The following is a 21,816-nucleotide window of genomic DNA, read 5'->3' on the forward strand; positions in this document are numbered from 1 at the left end:
ATTCCAGTACTGATTAGTAGCACAACTAGTTCTAAAACATCCCAAACAACTCTAACACCCCAACCTTCATATTTGTTTTCTATCTATTTTGCTACCTGTGAAGAAATGCAGTTTTCTTTGGAGGTTTGAAATGAGTTTTAAACCTTTTTTCTTTCTGGCTAGAGATCAGGCAGGAACGGGGGGGGGGAGTCAAATGGCTTTCCATACTTACCTCAGACCACTTTTATATAAGCGCTAATAGAGATGATAGAGCTCCCTCCTCCTCTAAGTAGGAAACAAAGATCTGAAGGAATTAAATACTAGGGAGTCTTCAATAAGGAATTTTTAGAAGACTTCAGAAAAATCCTCTCTGACCTGGCCTGACTTGGTCAGTGGGTAGGGAAAGGAGAGGTGATAAAACTCAGAGGAGCAAGGAAGAAGCTCTCTTTTGTGAGCCCATCAAAGCAGAAAGAACTTTAGTGGAGGTCTGAAGAAGGTAACCATAGAATTGGCCAAGAAATGGAAAACACAAGAACTACCCTCGACAGAAGACTGGCTGAATAAACTAGCTGACTTTGCCAAGATGGCTAAACTGACACTAATAGTTAACGGAAGAACAGAAGAGGCCTTTCAAGAACAATGGGGCCCTTACCTGAACTATTTAAGAAAATAATACAAAGGGGATTGAAACAGGGAATTAAGTGTATTAAATGAAGAGCATAACCCTCCTTTTTCTGTATTGACAATGTAGATTGCATGTATCTCACTGTCTTTAATTCTGGAAAATAAAAATAAAAATTTTCTAGAAAAAAAATGAAGAAGGTAGCCATAAACCAGGGGGGTAATTGGGACAGCTGAGGAAAACTACAAGAGATCTGTAATTTCCTAAACTAAGGAACTATGGCCTATATTCTAAGATCTTATAGGCATGTATAGAGAGAGGACAGAGGAATTGAGTTTTACCCATTTCTTTTTAATTCCTTGCTCAGTCTGGTGCTGTGCTAAAAGTATGCTTGTGAACATTTTCTTTTTACTTTATAACTTTTGATGCTGGTAGTGATTTTTGGTACCACATAGACCTGCACTGTCTTAGACACACTATTGTAAAGACTGCCAGTTGGTAAGCTGCTATTCCTCTAGGAGTGCCCAAGGAAGTAAAATGTCCCTGTGGTGATCAGGCTCTGGGTAGCTGGAGAAACAGAGGCAGAGCCTCAGAACTAGGCAGTAGGCTATTTGCGAGAGAAAGAACAGCCAATCCAAGTGTGGTGAATAAGGCCTGCAGGCCAGAGCCAGCTCATTCCGCCACACTGCGGTTTGATGCTAAATTTTTATTGCTCATTGGTTTTTTTTGCAGCTATTCAGTTTAGTCATTTTAGTTCTATATCGCTGCATTTTTATAGTTTACACTTTTTATTCATCTCAGGAATTCAGTTCATTAAGACTGTGGAACATAAACATACAGCAGCATGGTGTGTGGTTAGAGGATTGGACTAGGATCTGACAAAGTAACAAAATGCTAATATGCACCAGACTGAATAAAAATGATAGATGTTCAGCAAGGGTTCTACATTGGGTTGCCAATCTCCAGGTGGGGTTGCAAATGATCTCCAGGTGACAGAAATCAGTTTGTCTACAGAAAATGGTTGCTTTGGAAGGTAGATTCTATGGCAGCCGTTTTCAACCTTTTGACCACGGAGGAGCCTCTAAAATACTTTTTAGACTTTGAGGAGCCCTGGAACTAGGCCAGAGGTGATATCTCCAGGCCATGCCTTCCTACCATGCCTAAGGAGGACTGGGGGGGGGGGAGGAGGCAATTTGAGGCAGAAATCGGCATCCAGGCTTTGCCCCCTTCCCCGGGTTTGGTAGCGGCACAAGAATGCCACTCCCAGGTGAATGGAAGTGGCTAGTTCTCCACTTCCACAACAATGTTGGGAATAACTTGTGGCTGAGTTCATTAAGGCAGGGTATAAAGGAAAAGCCGGGGAGGCCCCTGGGGAGCTTTTGTGGAGCTCCAGGGGTCCAGGGAGCCCTGTTTGGGCATTCCTACTCCATAGATGTCCCTCCCCTCCAAAACCCCACCCTCCTTAGGCTCCAGTTCCCCAAATCTTGAGGCATTTCCCAATGTAGAGCTGGCAACCCTGTATATCAAAATGAGAGTTATGCTTCTAAGTTATTTGCATAAGCACTTTGTCAGTACACATTGTAGTTTGCTATTGTGAATTTGGATCTAGGACACCCAAGTTCAAATCCCTAAAGTAGTGCAAAGCTTACCCAAGAACCTTGGCCCAGTCAGTCTTTCCCACAGTGATGTGAGAACGGAATCTGAAGAACACATCAACATTTACATCCCACCTTTCCCTCAAAGCCTCTTACAATACCAATGTATTCTGTTCTGAGCTCCTTGTAAGAAATGCAGAACAAAAAGTACTAAGTAAATTAAAAAATAATTCCATATGTATGAACAAATATTAAATGTAGCTGCCTCATTCTACGAAGGAGCTCCATGCAGGGGAGCCGTCTTCTGAGCATGCATGTGATGCAGGTACACAGACACATCTGGATCTACATCTGAATTGTAATGCTGGGCCCTGCTGAACTGAATGGGAAATGCCTTTCAATGGACAAGAAAATCTATATCTCGATCCTGGGACTCCATTTTGTTGCCCATGACAATAAGGTCTAGATTGGAGCTTTTGACTTGGCAGGCAGCCCACGTAGTTCAATGGACCTGGCATCCAATTGCACTGTAAGACGTAATACATTGACTGCAGTTCTATCATTCTTCCTGGCAAATTCCATGCCCAGGCTATGTACATCAACTCTCAAAAGACTGCCATAGACTGGGAAAGATGAGGGCGAAGGGCAACAAATGTTCTCTTCTTCTGCAAGGAAAAGATGTGCCAGATGTTAAACAGAGGGGTGCAGCCAACAGCTCTTCACTGACAGCATTGGAGATTCTCACTGGAGAGGTGATGAATTAATGTTTTAAAAATAATATTGGCCTAGTCCTTTTGGACTTCTGAATATACATGTATTTGGTGGAGGCAAAGGCATGGGCCTTTAAACCAGTAAGATAACTGATCTGGCCCATATTTGCACTGGAATTGTATTGGTCCCCTGAGACACATTTTGTATGTGCGCAGCTGTTGCTAAAAGCAATGTGCTCTCTATAACAGTTGTTCTGTATGTGCAAACACATGCTAAACTAGTAATTTCCAAAATGTATGCTGGGCCACCACAGTATGCTGTGAAAGATCTGCTAGTGTGGAGCAAGAAAGGAATGAACTAAATAAAATTTCCCTGTAAGCCTAAAGCAGTCATCCATAGGAAAAACAGCCTGTTGTGCCTCTGCATGATTTACTGTTCTGGCTCTGTTTTTTTTTTAATCAGAATCTGCTGAGTGCAGGTAATTCTGCATCTCTGCACTGACTGGGTCATTCCCTTATTCCTGACGTGGTGTACATCTGGCTGTCAGAAGAAACAGCCTGCTGTGTCTTTGCACAAATTACTGTCCTGGCCTTGTCTGCTTCAAATCTGCCTTTTCTGGGTGGGTAATTCTGTTTCTGTCTCATTCCTAAAGAGGGTCTGATCAGATAATTCTATCATGCAGCGATGCAGAATAACCTGCTGTCAGATGAAATGCGTACCTCTCTGTGCATTATTTCTCTGACATTGCATTCTTCATCTGGCATGCCCAGATCACATGCAGACACAGGGGTGGGTGATTCTCTTCTGAAGAAAGGTAGTTCTTACTCCTACATGTTCTAAAAGTAAACCTTTAGGTGGCTAAGAGTGAACTGTGCCTCCATTTTTGATTCAGGGGGGGGGAGAAATCCCTGTGTTTCAACTGTAACAAGTTTAGGAAATGGTGCTAAACCAGAACGTGTGAGCCTCTTTCTGTTAGAAAAAGATATAGGGAAGATCAAGATCAGAAAGAGGTCCAGTTAAATTAGTAGGCATCTCAGTTCAGACAAACAAAGGAAGTAGCACTTTGCACAATGCATAATTAACCTAGGGAATTGATTGCCACAGACTGTTGTGATGTGTCTAGTATAAAAGGCTTCCTAAAAGGTCTAGGTATTCACTGAGAATAAGCACATTAATGGTGATTAGCCAGACTGGCCAGAAGCTCCATTTCCCCATTTTGAGGGTAGAATATAAGGCTACCATTTTGCACTGTGGTGAATGTCCCTGAAGCATCTAAGGTGGCCATTGTCTGTTGACTGACCTAGCTAAGGATGGTGGGATCACCATAAGTGGGCTGTGACTTAACAGCACTTCACACAATTCCATTTTTGTAACGTATTAAAAGATTTCAGGTCTTGGAAGAGGACAGTCTTTTCCTGTCACTTATTATCTAACAACATTTAGCCGGGAATAACATGAACTGAAATGGGGACATTCTGAATGCAAATTATAAGCTCTAGTCTTGAGCTACAGTCCCTCTCCCTGCTAGAAAGAGGAGCAATATATATAGTCACCCAATGTAATTACTCTTCCTCTGGGGGGATTATTCATCATCAAGACCTGCTGTGTGTTTTGCACCCAACCCCTCCCCCAATGAAAAAAGCAGAAACACAAAACATAAAATGAAATCCTGAGCCCAGGCAACCTAAATCATATCCCAGAATATGAATTCTGCACCTGATATGAATTATGCAGATTAAGCAAACTAGTGTAGAGTGGATCTAATCAAAACACTGGACATTTTCTTCAGCCACACTTCTGACTTTCAAGATTTTAGAACATAATTGCTTGTCTCTATGGTTCTAAGTGCTGGAAACTTTAAAAATGTGGAAATGGATACTGAGCAAATTTCTGCTCACAATACCACATTCTGTACTTACCCTGTGATCCTACAGAACTGTGGAATAAATGTCACCAGTTAATTTTATAGTTCTGCAAACAAATAATTTCTTGTTGACCCCCTTTGATACACTTGATCCTGATCACACCATGGGCTAGATCTGAATTGTATTGCATATTATGGATTCTTTTTTTTTCTTATTGTGCATCTGAGCAATTTCATCATTAGAAAAAGGAGCACATTTCAAATGAAGCCTTTTCTTGCCTGTTGCAAGACAGATTTTCCAGTTAATGTCCCATTGATACAGACAGAGGGCAAGTCTTGCAAATGCTCTCCTCTTGCCACAAAGGAACTTGCTTTTCTGCCATGGTGACCCTTCTAGGTCCATTAAAGCAATGGGATTAGAAGTGTGTAACTCTATGTAGGACTGCATTGGCAGTCTGCAGACCTGGAGTTAATTAGTTAGGCAGAGGTTGCTAGGTCATATCCGTGATCTGGAGATGTTAAACACAAATCTTAGTATGTTACATATTTAGATGAGTACTCAATAGGTTAATAAACTAGAAACAACATGGTGTGTAATATGGTGTCTAATGAGCAAAGACTGAAGCCGTCCACCAGCCATGTAAGAACCACTTTAAGTTGGAGGAAGGCTCCTTAAGATTGGCAGAACTTTGTTCAAACTAAATTCATTTACGTTTATTTTATAGTCCACCTGTCTCACTTGGACTGAAGGCAGATTACACAGAAGGAATCATCAGGGCTGTTTTATCCATGTAGCACATCTAGCATGTGTTACAAGCTCCACATTTCCAGGGGCCTCACAAGATGACTCCCCTCTATGGATCAGAGACTGTAGCCTCTTTCCTCCCCCCTTTTCCCTCTAAGAGCACTATATACAGTAATATAGACTACAGTCCCTGATAAACTCTGCCTCAACAGCTTTGCTTGTCTGAGCAGGGCCTTCTGCAGGTGCCAATCTGCAAATGGGCAAAATCAGCAACTGCCTAATACATGCATCTTCTCATTTTTGGTACCCGCCTTGTGGAATGGCCTGCTTAAGGAGGTCAGGAAGGCTCCCACTCTCCTGGCTTTCTGCATACTGTGCAAAACTGAATTATTCAAGAGAGCTTTTCTATGCAGGCAATAGAATAGCACTGCACAAAATGATTCACTAAGTTACTTGGATAAATTATTGGGAACTATGGTCTGTAGCCCTGGGCATCTTCTTTCATTGATAGAGGGCTTGTGTGAGCACTGGCTCAGTTTTTAGCAACAAGAGAGCCAACGGATGCATTGCAAGCTACATTTGAACAAAAATGACCTTACTAAAGAAGAACCAGGCTCAGGAAAATGGATTTCTTGAGGGAAATCTATACAATTGTGATCTAGTGCTAGTACAACAAAGGAAAAACCAGAATGCTCAACATCATCAGAACAGATAATACAACTAGTACTTTAAAGAGAAAATCAGTGAACCAGTACTTCAAAAGCAACCCAGTTGATCACTTGGTACTGAAAAACAACAAAGGAAACAATCCTTGAACTGTTCCTCAAAGACCACTATTGTTATTACCTGCATGCCAATTCCTGTTTATAACAGAAAAGGACTTCTACTTTTGGGAAATTAAGTTTCTCCATGTCCAATTGTCTAATGACCCCAGTTGTGTATTTTTACTTTCTTATGTATTGTGTAGTTTAGTTTGCACATTAGAGTGATTCCAAGTTATACAGTTTGAAGGCTCCTGCTCAGGGGTGAAAATAAATTAAATACATTAAATTTCTTACTGATACTGCCTCAAGAGGCTTGACGTAGAAGTTGGAATGTACTCAGCAGTGGCTCATATTAAATTTACTTTTACCCTTAGTTATGCTTGTGATTGCTTGTCCTATTCAGAGAGCACAGGGGTTAATCTGTATGTGTGTGAACCTACTCTGGGACACAAGACTGGATCTAGTTAATTTCTTTACTATAGAGCTTCAAGCTCTATAGTCAAGAAATTAAGAAAGAGCCCTACTAGATCTACCTGCAGTCCATCTTGTTCAACATCCTTTTTCATATATCAGACAACCAGTTGCTTTGGAAGGCCAACAACAGAACAGAGAAACCAAGGACTTCACCTGATGTTGCCTCCTGGCACTAGTATCCAGAGATTCTCTTTAGTCACCATGGCTAAGTGACCACTGGTAGAGCTCTCCTATGTGAATCTGTCTAATTTCCTCTTAAAGTCAAGTATAGTTGTGGCAGCATACTCTGTACTTGTGACACTACATTCACTAGCAGTGAATTCTACAATTTAAGCATTTCCATGTGTCATTCTGTTCTGTTCCTATTGCCCATCAACTACATTGGACAGCCCCGAGTTCTAGTATTATAGAAGAGGAAGAAAAAGCTCTGTCTACTTTCTTCACCCCATGGATAATTTTATAAATCGATATTACCTCCCACTTTTGTTGCTTTTTCTCTAAACAGAAAAGTCTCTGACTCTTCAGTTTTTGCTCATAAGAATGGTGTTCCAACCCCTTCATCATCTCTGCGATCCCCTTTCTGAGATATGGCAACCAGAACTGTCCATAGCCTTCCAAATGAGGTCACACCATTGCTGTGTACAAGGACATTGCAATAGCCGACCATTTCATTTTCAAGCACTTTATGACCATCGTGTGGCATTTTGATTTCAATCCCTTCCTCCAAAATGCTCTTTGCAAACCAGTCGATGTCTTGATTTCAATGTGTTTACTTCAATGATTGGTGAATTTAACTGGAAGGTTATCAATGAATGATAATTGCACGAGTGAGCTCTATGCCTTTAGAGTGAACATGGAGACTTAACAGCTCAGGACTGTTAAGTTTCCATGCGAGGTGAAGTGGTAACCTCATGGGCGGAGGGGAAGCCTTTGCCTTCACCTTTGCCTTTCTCTTCTTGCTGCTACTTTGTCTCATTTATTTACAAGACTTTATTTGAAAAATTGCATCCAGCCTTTCAGTCCTTATAAGGGTCACCAAGGCAGCTAACAATCTGGGAGGCTTAGCAGCTCACTCCTTCCCCACCCCCACCCTGGTATCTTTAAAGACAAGGCAAGCTGTTTGTGCCAGGAGGGTTTCCTGAATCCTTCCAAGATTCTTGTAACAGTTTAGGAAGCTCTGCCGAGCCTGTGTGCGCCATGGGTTACAGCGAGTGGATGTGTGGGGAAGCCAGGGGCAGGCGTTGAAGCCGAGAGGCACTCTCAAGTGGTGTCTCTTCCTAAAATGCCACTGTTGCAACTGATGGCATTTTAAGGAACACCCAAAAGATACATTTTGGCTGTTCTAGAAAAGCATTAAAAAACAGATATGGAAAGGGTCTACGTTTTTGGAAAAGTTGGGTCACTTCCACAAAGATTTGGTCCCATCAGTTAAGTTGGATAGGCATGCTTAAATCTCACGGAAACAAAACTCTTCCTAAATGAGAATGGGAGGAGAGCACTTTCACTTGCAAAATTCCCATCCACACTTCCTACTTTCAACCAGCTAAAGCCCAGGGCTAATTCTGTTGACGATTATCCTTTGTTAAAAGCTGACTACAGAATGCACCAATTCACCATCATCATTTCCAATCAGAGCTAGATCCTTTGTGAAAGAGTCATTTTAGCCACATATACAAGCCAGTGGATTTCACTTTGTAATAACTGGAAGAAATGTATCAGCTGATGGTGCCTGGAACTGCAGCCTGGAAGTCCTCACTAGCTACCATGCAATATTAATAAAAAACTATGAATCTATTCTAGGTTGTTGGGGGGTGTTTTTTACATGTGGGGGTCACTATTTGGAATGTTCATAACACAAGTCAATTCAAACAGGAATTTCAGTATAATGTTCCTAATCCTTTGTGAAATTTGAATAGATATGCACTTACAGCTGTCATCAAAAGAATGCAATGCCTTGCTCTTAACAGCGTCCTTCAACATGCTGATCCATTGGATGAGCTTCTAAATCTGCATACATGAAATTCTTCCATAAGTTCCTTCACACCTTGTACTCTTTAGCAACATGCACAGTTAAACTTGAAATATGTCTTAGAAAATTTAAACCAGAGGCTAAATTTCTTAAGCAACTGGCTAAATTTTTCATTCTCATTATTCTCTGATGTGAACGGTGAGCTTTTCAGATAGACAGAAGAATCATCACCCAGGTTACCATGACTTAAATAGAATATGCTGAATGAAATGTGACTCTAGCCCAAGCAGTATGATCTATAAGCTTTGTAGGAAACAGGAAGTCATGAAGCCAGCTCTGACTTCCAGGTGAACAGATCACATGTCCAGACACCTGTTTGCCACAGAGTTTACTAAAGTTGGGTGCTCACTATGGCAACTGGAAGGGTTCGTCGGGATATAACAGCGTGCTTATTGCATCAGCTCTGAAATACCAGAGCGCTGAAGTTTCTAAATACCCAGCTGACTCATGATAGGATTATGCTGCATGATGGGACTACCACAAGCAGTCCTCTTTAAATTGTTTCTGGGATGCATCTGCTCTGCAGAGCACAGCCATGCTGTGGTACTGGCATGCTCCACAGTTTGGCCTCAGGGGTGTCATTAGTCTTCAGGATGCCACCAAACTTTCCAGACAGTAGCTTGCCATGGCATGGAGAAGAATAAACCCCTGCCCACTTAATTACAAAATGGATTACTCTCGTACAGAAGCCACCCCTAGAAGCAGTTTCAAGAGGCTTCCTTGTGACAGCCACTTCATGGGAGCAGCCCTTCTTCCTAAGATGTATTTCCTGCCTGTTTCCATTATTATTATTAATAATAACTTCCATAGAATCTTACCTATTCAAGGGGATTGCAATTTTTAAAAAATCACAGTGGGCTTCCGCAATAACTGCACAGAACGTGTGTGTGGGAGAGGTTATGACTCTCCTTTTACACATGAAGGGGGAAGGGGAGTAATGAGGACTTCCTCACAAAGGCCCCCCTGCATGATAAGGACTTTTCAGCCCATTCCCGCCGTCTCAGTCCTACACTTACACGTCCCACAGGCTTCCCCAGTTGCCTTGCAACTGCTGCGATGCACTGCAATCCTCTAAAACAGGGGTAGTCAAACTGCGGCCCTCCAGATGTCCATGGACTACAGTTCCCATGAGCCCCTGCCAGCGTTTGCTAGTCCATGGAATTGTAGTCCATGGACATCTGGAGGGCAGCAGTTTGACTACCCCTGCATGCAGACTATTCTCAGCATGCAGACTATTCCTGTAGCAGCCTCTCCACGCTAGAAGGAAACAGCGCTGAAGTTCTTGCAGGTGAGGAAGGCCTTAGAATAACATGAGGGGAATCGTCTTCCACTAGAAACACCAGACAAACACCAAAACAAACCCACCCCTCTTAACAAAGCTGGTCTCACTGGGAATTGCTTCCAGTCTCTCCACAGCAATAGGAAAGGCTTAGGTAATGTATATTAGGAACCACCTTATAGGCCCAAAGCAACGTGGCGGGGAGGGGAGGACGACATACAGCCCGCAAAAATAAAACCCTACAAGGAGACCTCTAGCGTGAAACCGAGGAGAGCTCCGGCGGGTCGACGGGAGCTGTCCATTTCAGCACCACCCGGCAGCCACGCGTCCCTAAGAGAGACCCCTCCCTACGTCCACGCCAGCAAATCACCACCACCACCACCACCACCACCACCATCATCATCTTGAAGCAATCTAGGGGTGCTGCCAGTATCTCTATATAGGGTTGGAGTGGGGGCCGGCGGCAGCAGCCTAGCAAACCGAAATGCTCTCGACCGCATTCACTCCCTTAAGCCTGCTTTTTCCTACCGACGCTCCATAGATCGTTAAAGGTGCATTGGTCTAGAAAGGGGAGAATGCGATGAAATCAGCCAAAAGCTGTTCTCCGCCCCCACCCCACCCCACCCCCTACGGAAAACCTTTGGGGAAGCGCCTGTAACGCCTCTTCTCTCCCTCCCCCCTTACATTCCGGTAAGATCTAAAAGTACCGGACGCAAGGGTCATCGTGAGTCCCCCACGACGGAAAACGCTGCAGTGTCCCAAGAAGCAGGTCTCCAAGTTGCCATGCAAACGAAAGGGGGGGGGGTCGGGCACAGAGCCGCTTCCCTCCCCAGATCCCCATCCCACCTGGGCAAGACCGGGCCCGGCAGCTCAGGTGGGCCTTTGCAACACTCAGCCGACGGAGACGAGGAGCGAGGGGGACCCACCAGGCCCGCAGTCTCTGCCTCTCCCCTCCCGCCGCCAGTCCTTCGCGAGCGGCTAACTCCAGGAGTGTTGCAGCGTCTGCGCTCCACCCCCCCCCCTCCGCCCGCCCCGTCCTTTCAAAGGTACCTCTGCAGCCGCCAGCGCCGCGGATTCCGCTCCCCCTCGCCGGTCCTTGCAACTCCCTCCTGTCCTCCACGCCCCCAAAGCCCGCCCTCCCCACATCGGCGGGACACTGGGAGGGGGGAGGGAGAGGGAGAGGGAGAGGGGAAGCCCGAGGCAGGACTCCAGCCGGGGAGGGGGGGGGAGGATGCAGGTAGACCCTCCCCCAACTTCTTGAGCCCGCTGGGCGCTGGGGAGGGGGAGAGTCGTGCCCTCTCGCCTGCCCAGTGGGGAGGGGAGAGCGAGGGGACGGCAGCTGGGGGAGGACTTTGCGGCGGACGAGGGGCTCGGAGGTGAGGCCGAGCCGGGCGGAATGCAGACTCAGGGCCCGGATTCCCAGATGGGGAGCCTTGCCAAGAAACGGTGGCCTGCTCCTGCCGGGGAGGGAAATGCACCAGCGACGCCTCAAGCCCTCCAGCAACCTTCAGCGCTCTCTGGCTCTCCCTCGGGCGCGCCCCGACGCCCTCCCCGGCTGCCGGCCTGCCCCCAATGCAGAAAAGGCGCTCCGGAGCTCGCTGCCGGGTGGAGGGGGAGGCGGGGGTGGGGAGAGAAAGCACCGGCTTCCCCCGGCTGGGGAAGGGAGGAGTTGGCTGGCGGCCGTCGGGGTTCGGCTGGAAGGGGGCTCAGACACCCCCCCTCCCGGCCCACCCCCCCTCCCGGCCCACTCCCGAAATCTCCAGGAGTCCGCGCCTTGGAGGGCTTGCCAACTGAGAAGGAGCGCAGAGTCTTTAACCTCGAGGGGAGGGCAATGAACCAGATATTTGGGTGGGGGTGGGGGATGGTGAGACAATCTCCAGCAAGCTCACAAGAATGGGGCAAAGGCTCGGAAAATGGGGGTGGGGGGAGGGTCACCGAATGGGTCTGGGGTCATCAAGGCAACGGGCCCAGCGAGCCCCCAAGTGGCTAGCATCGGACTCCAAAGGGGGGACTTACCAGTGCCCTCCCCCCCCTTCAGTAGAAAAGCAAAGGCGATGGGAAACCGCTCTGCGGCAAAGCCCCTGCTTGGAAGTGGATTGTCGTGTGTGTGTGTGTGTGTGGGGGGGGGGGGGGTTGAGGCAAAGAAGAAAAAGAGTGCTGGCTGCAAAAAAAAAATCCCCCTCCAGCCCCCCGGAGCCCGAGCTGGGGGATTCCCCGCGCGCCCCCTCCTCCAGCGCGTCGCCCCCCGGGCCGGCCCAGCAACTTACGGTGGCGGCGGCGCTAGCGCGACTCCTGCAAGGCGTTGCTGGACTGCAGAGGTGGGGAGGCTGCAGGAGAAACTGCGGTTGTCGCCATCTTGGTGCGCTGCCTCCCCTGCCTTCCCCCCGGTGCAGCGCGCCGTTCCCTTGCATAATGGACGGCGCTCAGCAGGACGCCCAGGGCGCGTGGCGGAACCCCGCGCGCTCGCCCCCGCCCCCCCTCCCCCCGCCCCGGCGGCCGGCCCGCCCCGCACGAGCAGCAGGGCAAGGGGGCGCGCGACGCCCGCCTCGCTGCAGAAGCCCACTTACTTGAGACAAGTTCGGGCAACTTCTCCAGCCGGCCCGCCGCAGGCCCCAGGCCGGGGGGAAGGCGCAAGGCGAGGTCCCCGGCCACCCACGGCCGACGGGGACGGCGCCACGCAGACTCGCGACTGGAGTGCGGCGCCAAGCCCCCCTTGGAGCGGGCCCGGGCCCCGGGGCGTCTTAGAGCCCCGGGGGCAGAAGGGGGGGAGCGGCACCCGGAGGAGCCGGACGCGCTGGCATCGCTCCTGGAGCCATGGGCCGAAACTTGGACGGGGGGGGGGGTGAGAGGAGGGAATGTGTAGGGCAGCCTCCGTGCAACGGCGAGCAGCACAAGGTCAGGAGAAGGCGCGGCGGCGGCGGGCCGGGGGGGGGGGGCTTTGACTGTGAAGCCCGCAGTACCTCAAAAGGCAGTTTGGACCTCTGGCCACCACTGGTCACCCTCCGACAGACATATACCCCGAGGGTGCCGCCTGGATCGGGATAGCTGTGCGGGACGTGGAGTGGAGCCGGCTACCGTGCAATTCAATGGAAAAGAGGAAGCTGCCTAAACTTGGCGCCAAGGTACCGCTAGAGAGGCAGAGAGGAGAGAGTGGCAGCACATCCGCCATCCTCTCCTTCCCCCTTCCCTTGTCACAGATTGTCACCAAACATCACGTCCCACTTTATGAATGAACCCACTGTAGCAAAAAAAAAGAAAAGAAAAAAAAAGGATTTGGGAAGTAAGCAACCACTCATTTAGTCTGAACCTGAAATTAATCCAAGTTTATATGACACAACAAAAGATTTAAGGGCTGCTGGGCTACAAGCAGCCCTTTGCACTAACTTTTTTGTGCTGTTGCCACCTGAAACCTGGACCACTGAGTCCCTGCTTTCAGACAATTTAAGAAATTATGGAATTATCTACCTGGGCTGCTAATCTTAACTGCAACATGGTAGAATTGGCATTTTCATGAAATGGTTCGTCAAGTTTGCCATGTGGATCTCCAAGAAACACAAGTGAGATCAAAAAAAGATCCAAGTTTTTGTTTTTCTATTTGGGGGATGCAAGTTTCTGAATTACAACACGCAGCATTATTTTCAAGATTCAAATGGAAAGGTAAAGACATGAAAATTAGGGTAGGAGAATTAACGGTGGGAAGATGTTGGCTACTTACTGCAAAGTTTTAAAGGCCTGATTGTTAAATCATCAAAGGAGATAAAGCTTTAGCTAGGACTGGTATAGTTAATTTCTAGACTCCTTGTTAAAAGTTTATTTCCTAATTAATTTCCCTGTATCTATGAGTGTGTTAAGTGCCAACAAATATCTTATGTGAATAAATGATCACCAAAATGTTCTATCATTAAGTCTTGCTTAGGTCTTGCAAAATGTTTTCTTGATTGAGTCATTCCATCTCATATTGTGTCTTCTCCTCCTCCTCCTCCTCCTACTTCACCTTTTCCTATCATTACTCTTTTCCAACAAGTTATTTGACCAAAGCCATTTTAGATCCTACGAAGAGTTCAGAACTTCACCCTTGAACCCACTTATTTTTTTTGGCGGTCCACAGTATCTGTAAAACTCAACCACTACCACATTTTAAATGATTCAGCTTTCTTCCTGTTGGCTTTCTTCATTGTCCAACTTTTTTGTCCATACATAGTAATGGGGAATACTATGCCATGAATTAACTTGATCTTTTTCACCAATGACACATCCTTAAGGATCTTTTTTAGCTCCTTCATGGCTGCCCTTCCTAATCTAATCTTCAGATTTCTCTGCTGCAGTTTCCTTTTTGGTTGGTGATGGAGCCAAAGAATACAAAATCTCAAACAATTTCAGTTTCTTCATCATGCGTAATTCCCCAGTAGTTATTGCTTTTGTGTTTTTGATATTCAGATGTAATTTTGTTCTGGTACTTTCTGCTTTAATCTTCATCAGTAGTTGTTTCAGGTCTTTACTATTTTCTGTTTTTGTTAATGTTCCACTATTTTTCACTCCACCTTCATCTAAATTGAATTCATCTTTCTTTACTACATCTTCTACATATGGATTTAACTGGTATGGAGATAAAATACAACTTTGTCTGACATCTTTGCTAATTGGAAAACATTCTATTTCTTCATAGTCTGCCTAAACAGTCGAAATTGAACATTTCCAGTGTGTAGGCCATTTTTTTCTTTTTCATATTTTTGGCATATTCTTGATGGATTCCATTTTTGTGGCTTGGAATAGCTCTGTCATTAACCTGTTTCTCCCAATTGCTCTCAATACAGCTTTCACTTCACTTTCTAAAACTGTAGATTCTTCTTCAAAAGACTCTTCTTTAAAGAAATGTGCTATCCTTTAATCTCTTCTGTATAGTCTTTAGTGTATTATTCCCCTCTTTTCTTTATTTTGTTATCTTCAGTTAACGTATTTCCTTGTTAATTTTTCAGCATGCTTTACTGTGCCTTAAATTTCCCTTTGGTATTGGACCTTGTGGAACAGATATTTTATTCTTTCTTCTTTTGTGGTTGTTCTGTTCTATTTCTTTGCACTGTTCTACATGTCAATTGATGGAACACTGCATTTAGACTTCTGATTCTATTTCTATCATGTTGTACTTTTGTTTATTGTTGTTCTCTAGCAATTTTAAGAGCATCATTAGTCAGTTTTTGAAACTTTTCATTTCTTTTTGTTACAGGAATAATTTTTTTTGTGAATTCTTCCTTGATAATATTCCTGGTTTCAAATTATAGTGCTTCTGGTTCATGTTCACTCGAATTTGGTAATGGGGAATCATACTGCCCATCCAGGAAACCCCAAGGCAAATGTTGTTGGAACTGACACCCATGACCACCACCAAAAAACATGGCCTTCTTCTAGTCAGTGTTCCCCAGACCCACGGCTGCAAGGCAGTCACCAGTAAGTCAATGGCCATGAATTATATACATTAAACAGCTTTGGACTTTCCTTTTTGCATCTATTTACATCAGCAACTATGTCTTTTCAGGTTTAATCCAGTTGAGTGCTATCTTCCAGCACTATATTTTTATTTGGTTTGTCTCTTCATAGTGTTTTCTTGTTATGGGATGATCAGAAGTGGCTTACTGTTTCCTTCTTCTGCACAGTACTAACCAGGGTTACTTGAAGGGGCACTGCTGTTGTCCATGATAGATCCTCCACCAGATCACCTTCTGCTACTACTGCTGCCCAGCAGGTACCCTTCAAAGATTTCTTCTCCCCCATTGCCATTGGAACTGTCCATTCTCTTCTGCTGATGGTAGTATAGTTAGATTTTATTTATTATTATTATATTTAGAATTATTTCCCTGCCAGTCTTTGAGGAGCTGTTGATTCCTTAAGGAGTCAGATTCATCTTAGATTGAGGTCGCAGCTGTGATCATTCCTCCTTGAGTGCCTCTGCTAGGAGTATAGCCTCTTGACAGAGGCACACACAAATATCTCTAAAAACACCAGAGAGATATTCTACACTATTTAAAAAGGGTAGTGGGATACAGTAAACAACTGCTCAGGATCATACTGAAAATCTTCGGAATTTATTTAACAACATTTTATTTATATCCTGCCCTTCCAATGCTCAGGGCTGGTGATCCTATACAGAATTACACCCTTCAAAGCCCTTTACTCAGGATTGCTCTGTTAGAACACACACAGGTTATGCAGTTAGAATACACATCAGGGTGGTATGCAGTAGGTAGTATAGTCAGAACTGGATATCGGAAACTTACATTCAGATCCAGTTATGAAGTCCGCTATGTGAATGTGAATGTATCACCATCCCTCTTGAACTAACCTACCTCAGATAAAGTGTCCAACATTTATATACCCTTAATTGACCTTCAGGGCTATCCTGGTTACAGTGCAGAAGTGGGTCTCCAAAGTCCTCGGATATCAACAGGGTTTGGCAGAATTCTTAAATGCCATTCATATCAATTGTCATTACACGTATATCACATTTTCAGCATGGTATCCCACAGACCTTTCTGGACCAATTGTCCACCAAGAGAAGATTCATATGGACTACAAAACTTCTTAAAAATAGTTAGTCTCTATCTCCCATTTTACAGATGACAAGAACCAGAAAACAAAATTGATGCCGGAGGACCTGGGAGGATAAAGGTTGACTGGAATAGTTGTGGACATCTCATACGAGTGGTGCACCATTGCACCAAGAAGATGGAAAACTCCACAGATCCATGGACTTGATCCAAGGAAAATGTCACATTAGAAAATAAAATCAACATGGAATAAAAATGGAGATAGTGATACCCAATGATCCTTCATATTGTCTAGGGTCTATAGCTGTGCAGTTGCAAGTATAAATGCAGAATAACTTGGATTTCAGATATGTCCTAGGTCATGAAATCGAAGGTTGAAATCCTAAAAACACTTTCTTGTCAATAAATATCATTGAGTGATCTGTGACTTATTTCTGGTTGGGCCCATTTAGGATTGCTCCCCAAGACCATTTATGCACTGGAGGTTTAATGCCAAGCTGCAGGCTGGAGTTTTAGTCATAGCAGCTTGCCCCACTTCTTCCTGCACCCATATGGGGGAGCACTTGGCCTGATGCACCTCATCCGCCCCCAATTTGTGCTCATGCACGGGAGCTGGGGCAGTGAAGTTCTATGGATATCATTAGTAAATGGTAAAGCAGCCCTTATTCAGCTTTCTGGCTATCACGTGTTGAATACATATGTTGTTTATCACTAGCATATGGTAGAAAAGGATATAAAGTTTCTAAAAATGGAGTTTCCACTTTCTGCCAGAATTCATTTAGTTATTATGGTCGTTAATTAGCTACATTCAGTGGTGATTAATTCTAAAGAATAATGTATTTATTTATGGTATAGTTATTTTTTCTTAAACCTGCTATCGATCACTGTGACATTTGATAATTGAGCCAGTTAACCGTTTTCCAAATTCTAATAATTCATATAATAGACTGTGAAAGCAAACATATTCACCAAAACTCAATGTGGGTCAAATGTACATGTAAACCGAGTTGCACACCTGTACATTTGAGTGTAACTCTATTTAGGATTGCACTGGTAATCCATACTGCACTTGATTTTAACCTCCCGTGGTTACCTGTCTTCATTGCAGATACGTGTAGATGTGTGGCAGATGGAGTCTACAGACCTGGAAAAGTGATGCTGGCATGGAGATTTGGACCACATCTTTCTTGCTCTGTTGAACATGTTTTCTTAGCACAGTCTATTTATTTTTCAGCTGTGACTATCTTTTATGTCACAGAGGTAAGATTAAAAAAAAAACTTTGCAAGAACCTCCCCCCCCCCAACTATTCCTTCCTCATTGCCATGTTCCATCATTGGAAGATCAATTACTGTGTATTGAGTTTTGCATCAGGAAGGAGGCCCTGTTTCAAATTCTCACTCTGACATGAAGCTCACTTGTTACCATACATTCTATCAGCCTTCTCTATGAAATATATTTTATTTTGTACCTATTCCAAACAACATCTGTAGTTCTCATAGAGGAGGGGAGATCTACAGATGTTGTTTGGAATAGGTACAAAATAAAATATATAAAAATAATACTGATAGATTTTGACTTCTAATACAGCCCAGATTCTAAAACGATAAAAGGAAGAGAAGTGCAAGTGAGTTACATGTCCTAATTGTACTTTTGTTGAGAATGTCCCAGACTGAGTCCATGTAGATTGTCCTGCCTGGAGAGGCTTGTATTCCAGATCTTAAATACTGCTACTTATGGAGGAAAAAGTCTATGCTCAGTCTTGGATATTTGAAAACAAGTGTGAGAAGAGGAAGCACACCTCAAGTGTGTGTTTCCTGTTACCAGGAGTCATGGTACAGTTCCAGCAGTGTGAACGAATGTCAAGATTAGGCCAAAGGTCAGAAGTCTAAGCCAGCAATCCCTAAAGAAAAGGCCAGAGATGAGAAGAAAGGCTGAGTTCAAGAGGACAAGAATAAAGGGGTCAGAAACAAGAAGTATAATCCAGGGCAACCTGGGCCACGTTCCTGGAAGTCTTATTGGGTTAATTCCTAAACTTGGTCTGGGACAGGTCCTCACAGACAGACAAGCTGAGCAGATTGAGGAATCAGTTTGCAAGGTTGATCCTTAGGGAGCTTGACAGTGTGCAACTGGTTCTTAGGATTGCATCCTGTGATCTAGTCAGGTGATCCCAGACCATGACAGAAACTGCTGTCCATGAGGCACTATTATGTTGGCTCTATGATACAGATAGTAAAGTAATAAAATCTGTTCTGGGAAAGGTCCCAGTCTGAGTCCCATCCTGGTTCCTTGCACCTGTACTTAGAGTGCCCCATGCTTTTGATTTTGATCTTAAGGGATTCAAGACTTCTTCCATACACTATATATAGGTAAAAGGTAAAGGTATCCCCTGTGCAAGCACCGAGTCATGTCTGATCGTTGCGGTAATGCCCTCTAGCGTTTTCATGGCAGACTCAATACTGCCATGTGCCTTCCCCAGTCATTACCATTTACCCCCCAGCAAGCTGGGTACTCATTTTACCAACCTTGGAAGGATGGAAGGCTGAGTCAACCTTGAGCCGGCTGCTGGGATTGAACTCCCAGCCTCATGGGCAGAGCTTTCAGACTACATGTCTACTGCCTTACCACTGTGCGCCACAAGAGGCTCATATACACTATATATACTGTGGAGCAATTAATTTGCCTAATCATCATCATCATCATCTTTATCACCTGCCCTTCCCTAGTCGGCTCAGGGCAGGTAACACCATGTTTTAAAAACTGTCAGTGCATAATAACATATATAAGAACTTTGATCAGTTTTAAATGTAGGTTTAAGTTTTAAAATTGTCTTAAAAGTTGTTTCCTCTGGAAAGACAGCACTGGATGGAGTTTATTGGGTGGATGGCTTCTCACACAGGGAGTCCAGCATCTGTTTAGTATTATTTCCTGGCCTCAACCACAGGCCTGGTGGAACAGCTCTGTTTTACAGGACGTCCAGAACTGCTTAAGGTCCCAGACCAGTTTGGTGTAGTGGTTAGGAGTGCGGACTTCTAATCTGGCATGCCAGGTTCGATTCTGCGCTCCCCCACATGCCACCAGCTGGGTGACCTTGGGCTCACCACGGCACTGATAAAACTGTTCTGACCGAGCAGTGATATCAGGGCTCTCTCAGCCTCACCCACCCCACAGGGTGTCTGTTGTGGGGAGAGGAAAGGGAAGGCGACTGTAAGCCGCTCTGAGCCTCCTTCGGGTAGGGAAAAGCGGCATATAAGAACCAACTCTTCTTCTTCTTCTTCTTCTTCTTCAGAGGGCCCTGATCTCACTAGGAAGAGTTTTCCACTAGGCCAGGGCCAGGGCCAAAATACCCCTGGCCCTGGTCAAGGCCATTTTACCTCTTTGACGCCAAGGTCCCTGAGCAGGTGTTGAGTTTGATTTGGAGACCTTACACTGGTTCCCTACAATATTTCATATCACATCAAGCTTTTAGTATTAATTTCCGTTGCTCTTTATAAAATCCAGAATCATAGAGTTGGAGGGTCCATACAGGCCATCTAGTCCAACTCCCTGCTTAGTGCCAGAAAAGCCTAAAGCAATATGTCCTATCAGAACCCTTTGTTACTTTTAGTTCTTTCCCACCTTTCTAACCCTTTAGTTCCTTTCCATGATCCTGATGTGCCTGGAACATACCTCCCTTTTCTCTTCTGAGTCAACTAAGCCTGCCCTGGACCACACTGATTTTCTTTGGAGTCAATCCACAAGCATTGGACACATCTTCCCACCCTGTGCATTTTTTCAGTTGTGGAGTCTGTTAATTTTCTTCTTCACATGGCTTAAATAATGAGAATTTGCAAGGGAGGGTGCTATCATATGAATCTGCAAGGGAAGGTGATATTATCAGTGGTATCAAAGCACCCCCTTCGTTTTAAAAAAATAAAGCCCTAAAATATTGATATATCACTGTAGCATTATAAAGATATTTTGAGCAAGCTCTCTCAATTCTTTCCTATTTTTTAAAGGAAAGCTCTAACTCCTTTCCTTGCAGAGCTATGAGAAAAAGGCACAAGGGAAGGGAATAGAACCTTTAAAAAACGAGCGCATGGATTTCAGAGAACCTGTCATTACAGCATTACAACACTACTATCATTGCAACACTACAGCAATATAATGATATTTCAGGGATTTTATTTAAAAAAAACCCTAACATTATTTATTTTCAGTGGGAAGAGGGAATGGATTAATGATGATGACAGTCTAGGCAATGCAAAGTCCACTGGCGGTGGGTGGAATAAAGAAACCCAATAGAAATATTATGCACTAGAAAGAAAACAAATCAACCTCGGGGGGGGGGGGAGATAGGATAAAAGTGGTCTCAAAAGAGCTGAAAAACCCACAAGGAAAAACAAAGAAAAAAACTAGTGAAAACTAGAGGCAGAAAGATGTATGCAGAAATCTGGATAAACAGAAGCAGCACGGTGCCAGAAGTGACTGGATTTGATATCTTGCAAATATTTAATTGTTGAGGTCTTTGTGTGCTTTGCTGCTGTAGTCTTCTTTGTGAAGTTAAACTTCTCTGTTTTATCAAACTGAAATGCTTGTCAAATTAAAGTGTTTAATATGACGATCCTTGTAACGTAGTTTTATTCTCAAATTCTGCTTATTGCATTCGGCTTTTAATTGTTTGGTGTTTTGATTTGGAACTGTCTCAAATCAGTTATTTGGGGGAAAGTGTGGCATATAAAACTAGGGCTGGATACGGTGGCCATTTTCACTGATGGAACCAGCAGGATTTTCCCACTCCCACTAGAGCCCCCCCCCAAGATACAGCTCCAAGAGCACAGGGGACCCCCATGAAGAGCATGGATGGAGTTGGAGATCTGTAGTAGGGGGATGGGTGAACAAAAATGTCCCCATGTAAAAATCCTCTGTTGGCATCAGACTATAGGAAATAAACGCCATGCCCCTCAAAAACACTACAGTCAGCAAAGGATAGGGAAGCATGTGTGTGAATCACACTGTGGATGTAACCATGACTCCTGTACTGATGAATAAAGTACTTACATTCCCTTGACTACTTTGGCAACATTATGAATTGTGGAAGTGCCATTTTTCAAAGGAACAATTGCAGCATACATTGGACGAAGAGATTCCCTTTGGGTGCTTTGCTGCATGAATACCAAAGGAAGATGTTGACCAAAATAGAAAGGGAACCATCAGTCAACTGAACATATTTTG

The 21,816-nt window shown here is 44.6% G+C and overlaps 1 protein-coding gene and 1 long non-coding RNA gene across 7 annotated transcripts in view; one reads left to right on the forward strand and one right to left on the reverse strand.

The window, feature by feature from the left end:
• SCN8A (sodium voltage-gated channel alpha subunit 8) overlaps window positions 1-13,175 on the reverse strand; it is a 144,225-nt gene extending 131,050 nt beyond the window's left edge. For 2 of the 6 annotated variants that reach the window (XM_077328668.1, XM_077328673.1), the window contains exon 1: window positions 12,330-12,512. The gene's annotated coding sequence lies outside the window, so the exon portion shown is untranslated. Of the gene's footprint in view, window positions 1-10,908; window positions 11,020-11,112; window positions 11,244-12,329; window positions 12,513-12,629; window positions 12,753-13,022 lie in introns of those variants that run through there. The other 4 variants (XM_077328672.1, XM_077328669.1, XM_077328670.1 and 1 more) reach the window with 4 other exon arrangements.
• Window positions 13,046-21,083, forward strand: LOC143833174 (uncharacterized). The gene is made up of 3 exons (XR_013229546.1): window positions 13,046-13,184; window positions 15,714-15,802; window positions 16,674-21,083. It is a non-coding gene; the product is annotated as an uncharacterized LOC143833174 (long non-coding RNA).
• The last annotated feature ends 733 nt before the right edge of the window (window positions 21,084-21,816 follow it).

Source organism: Paroedura picta, chromosome 3 (genome assembly GCF_049243985.1).
Source record: "Paroedura picta isolate Pp20150507F chromosome 3, Ppicta_v3.0, whole genome shotgun sequence".
NCBI lineage: Eukaryota > Metazoa > Chordata > Lepidosauria > Squamata > Gekkonidae > Paroedura > Paroedura picta.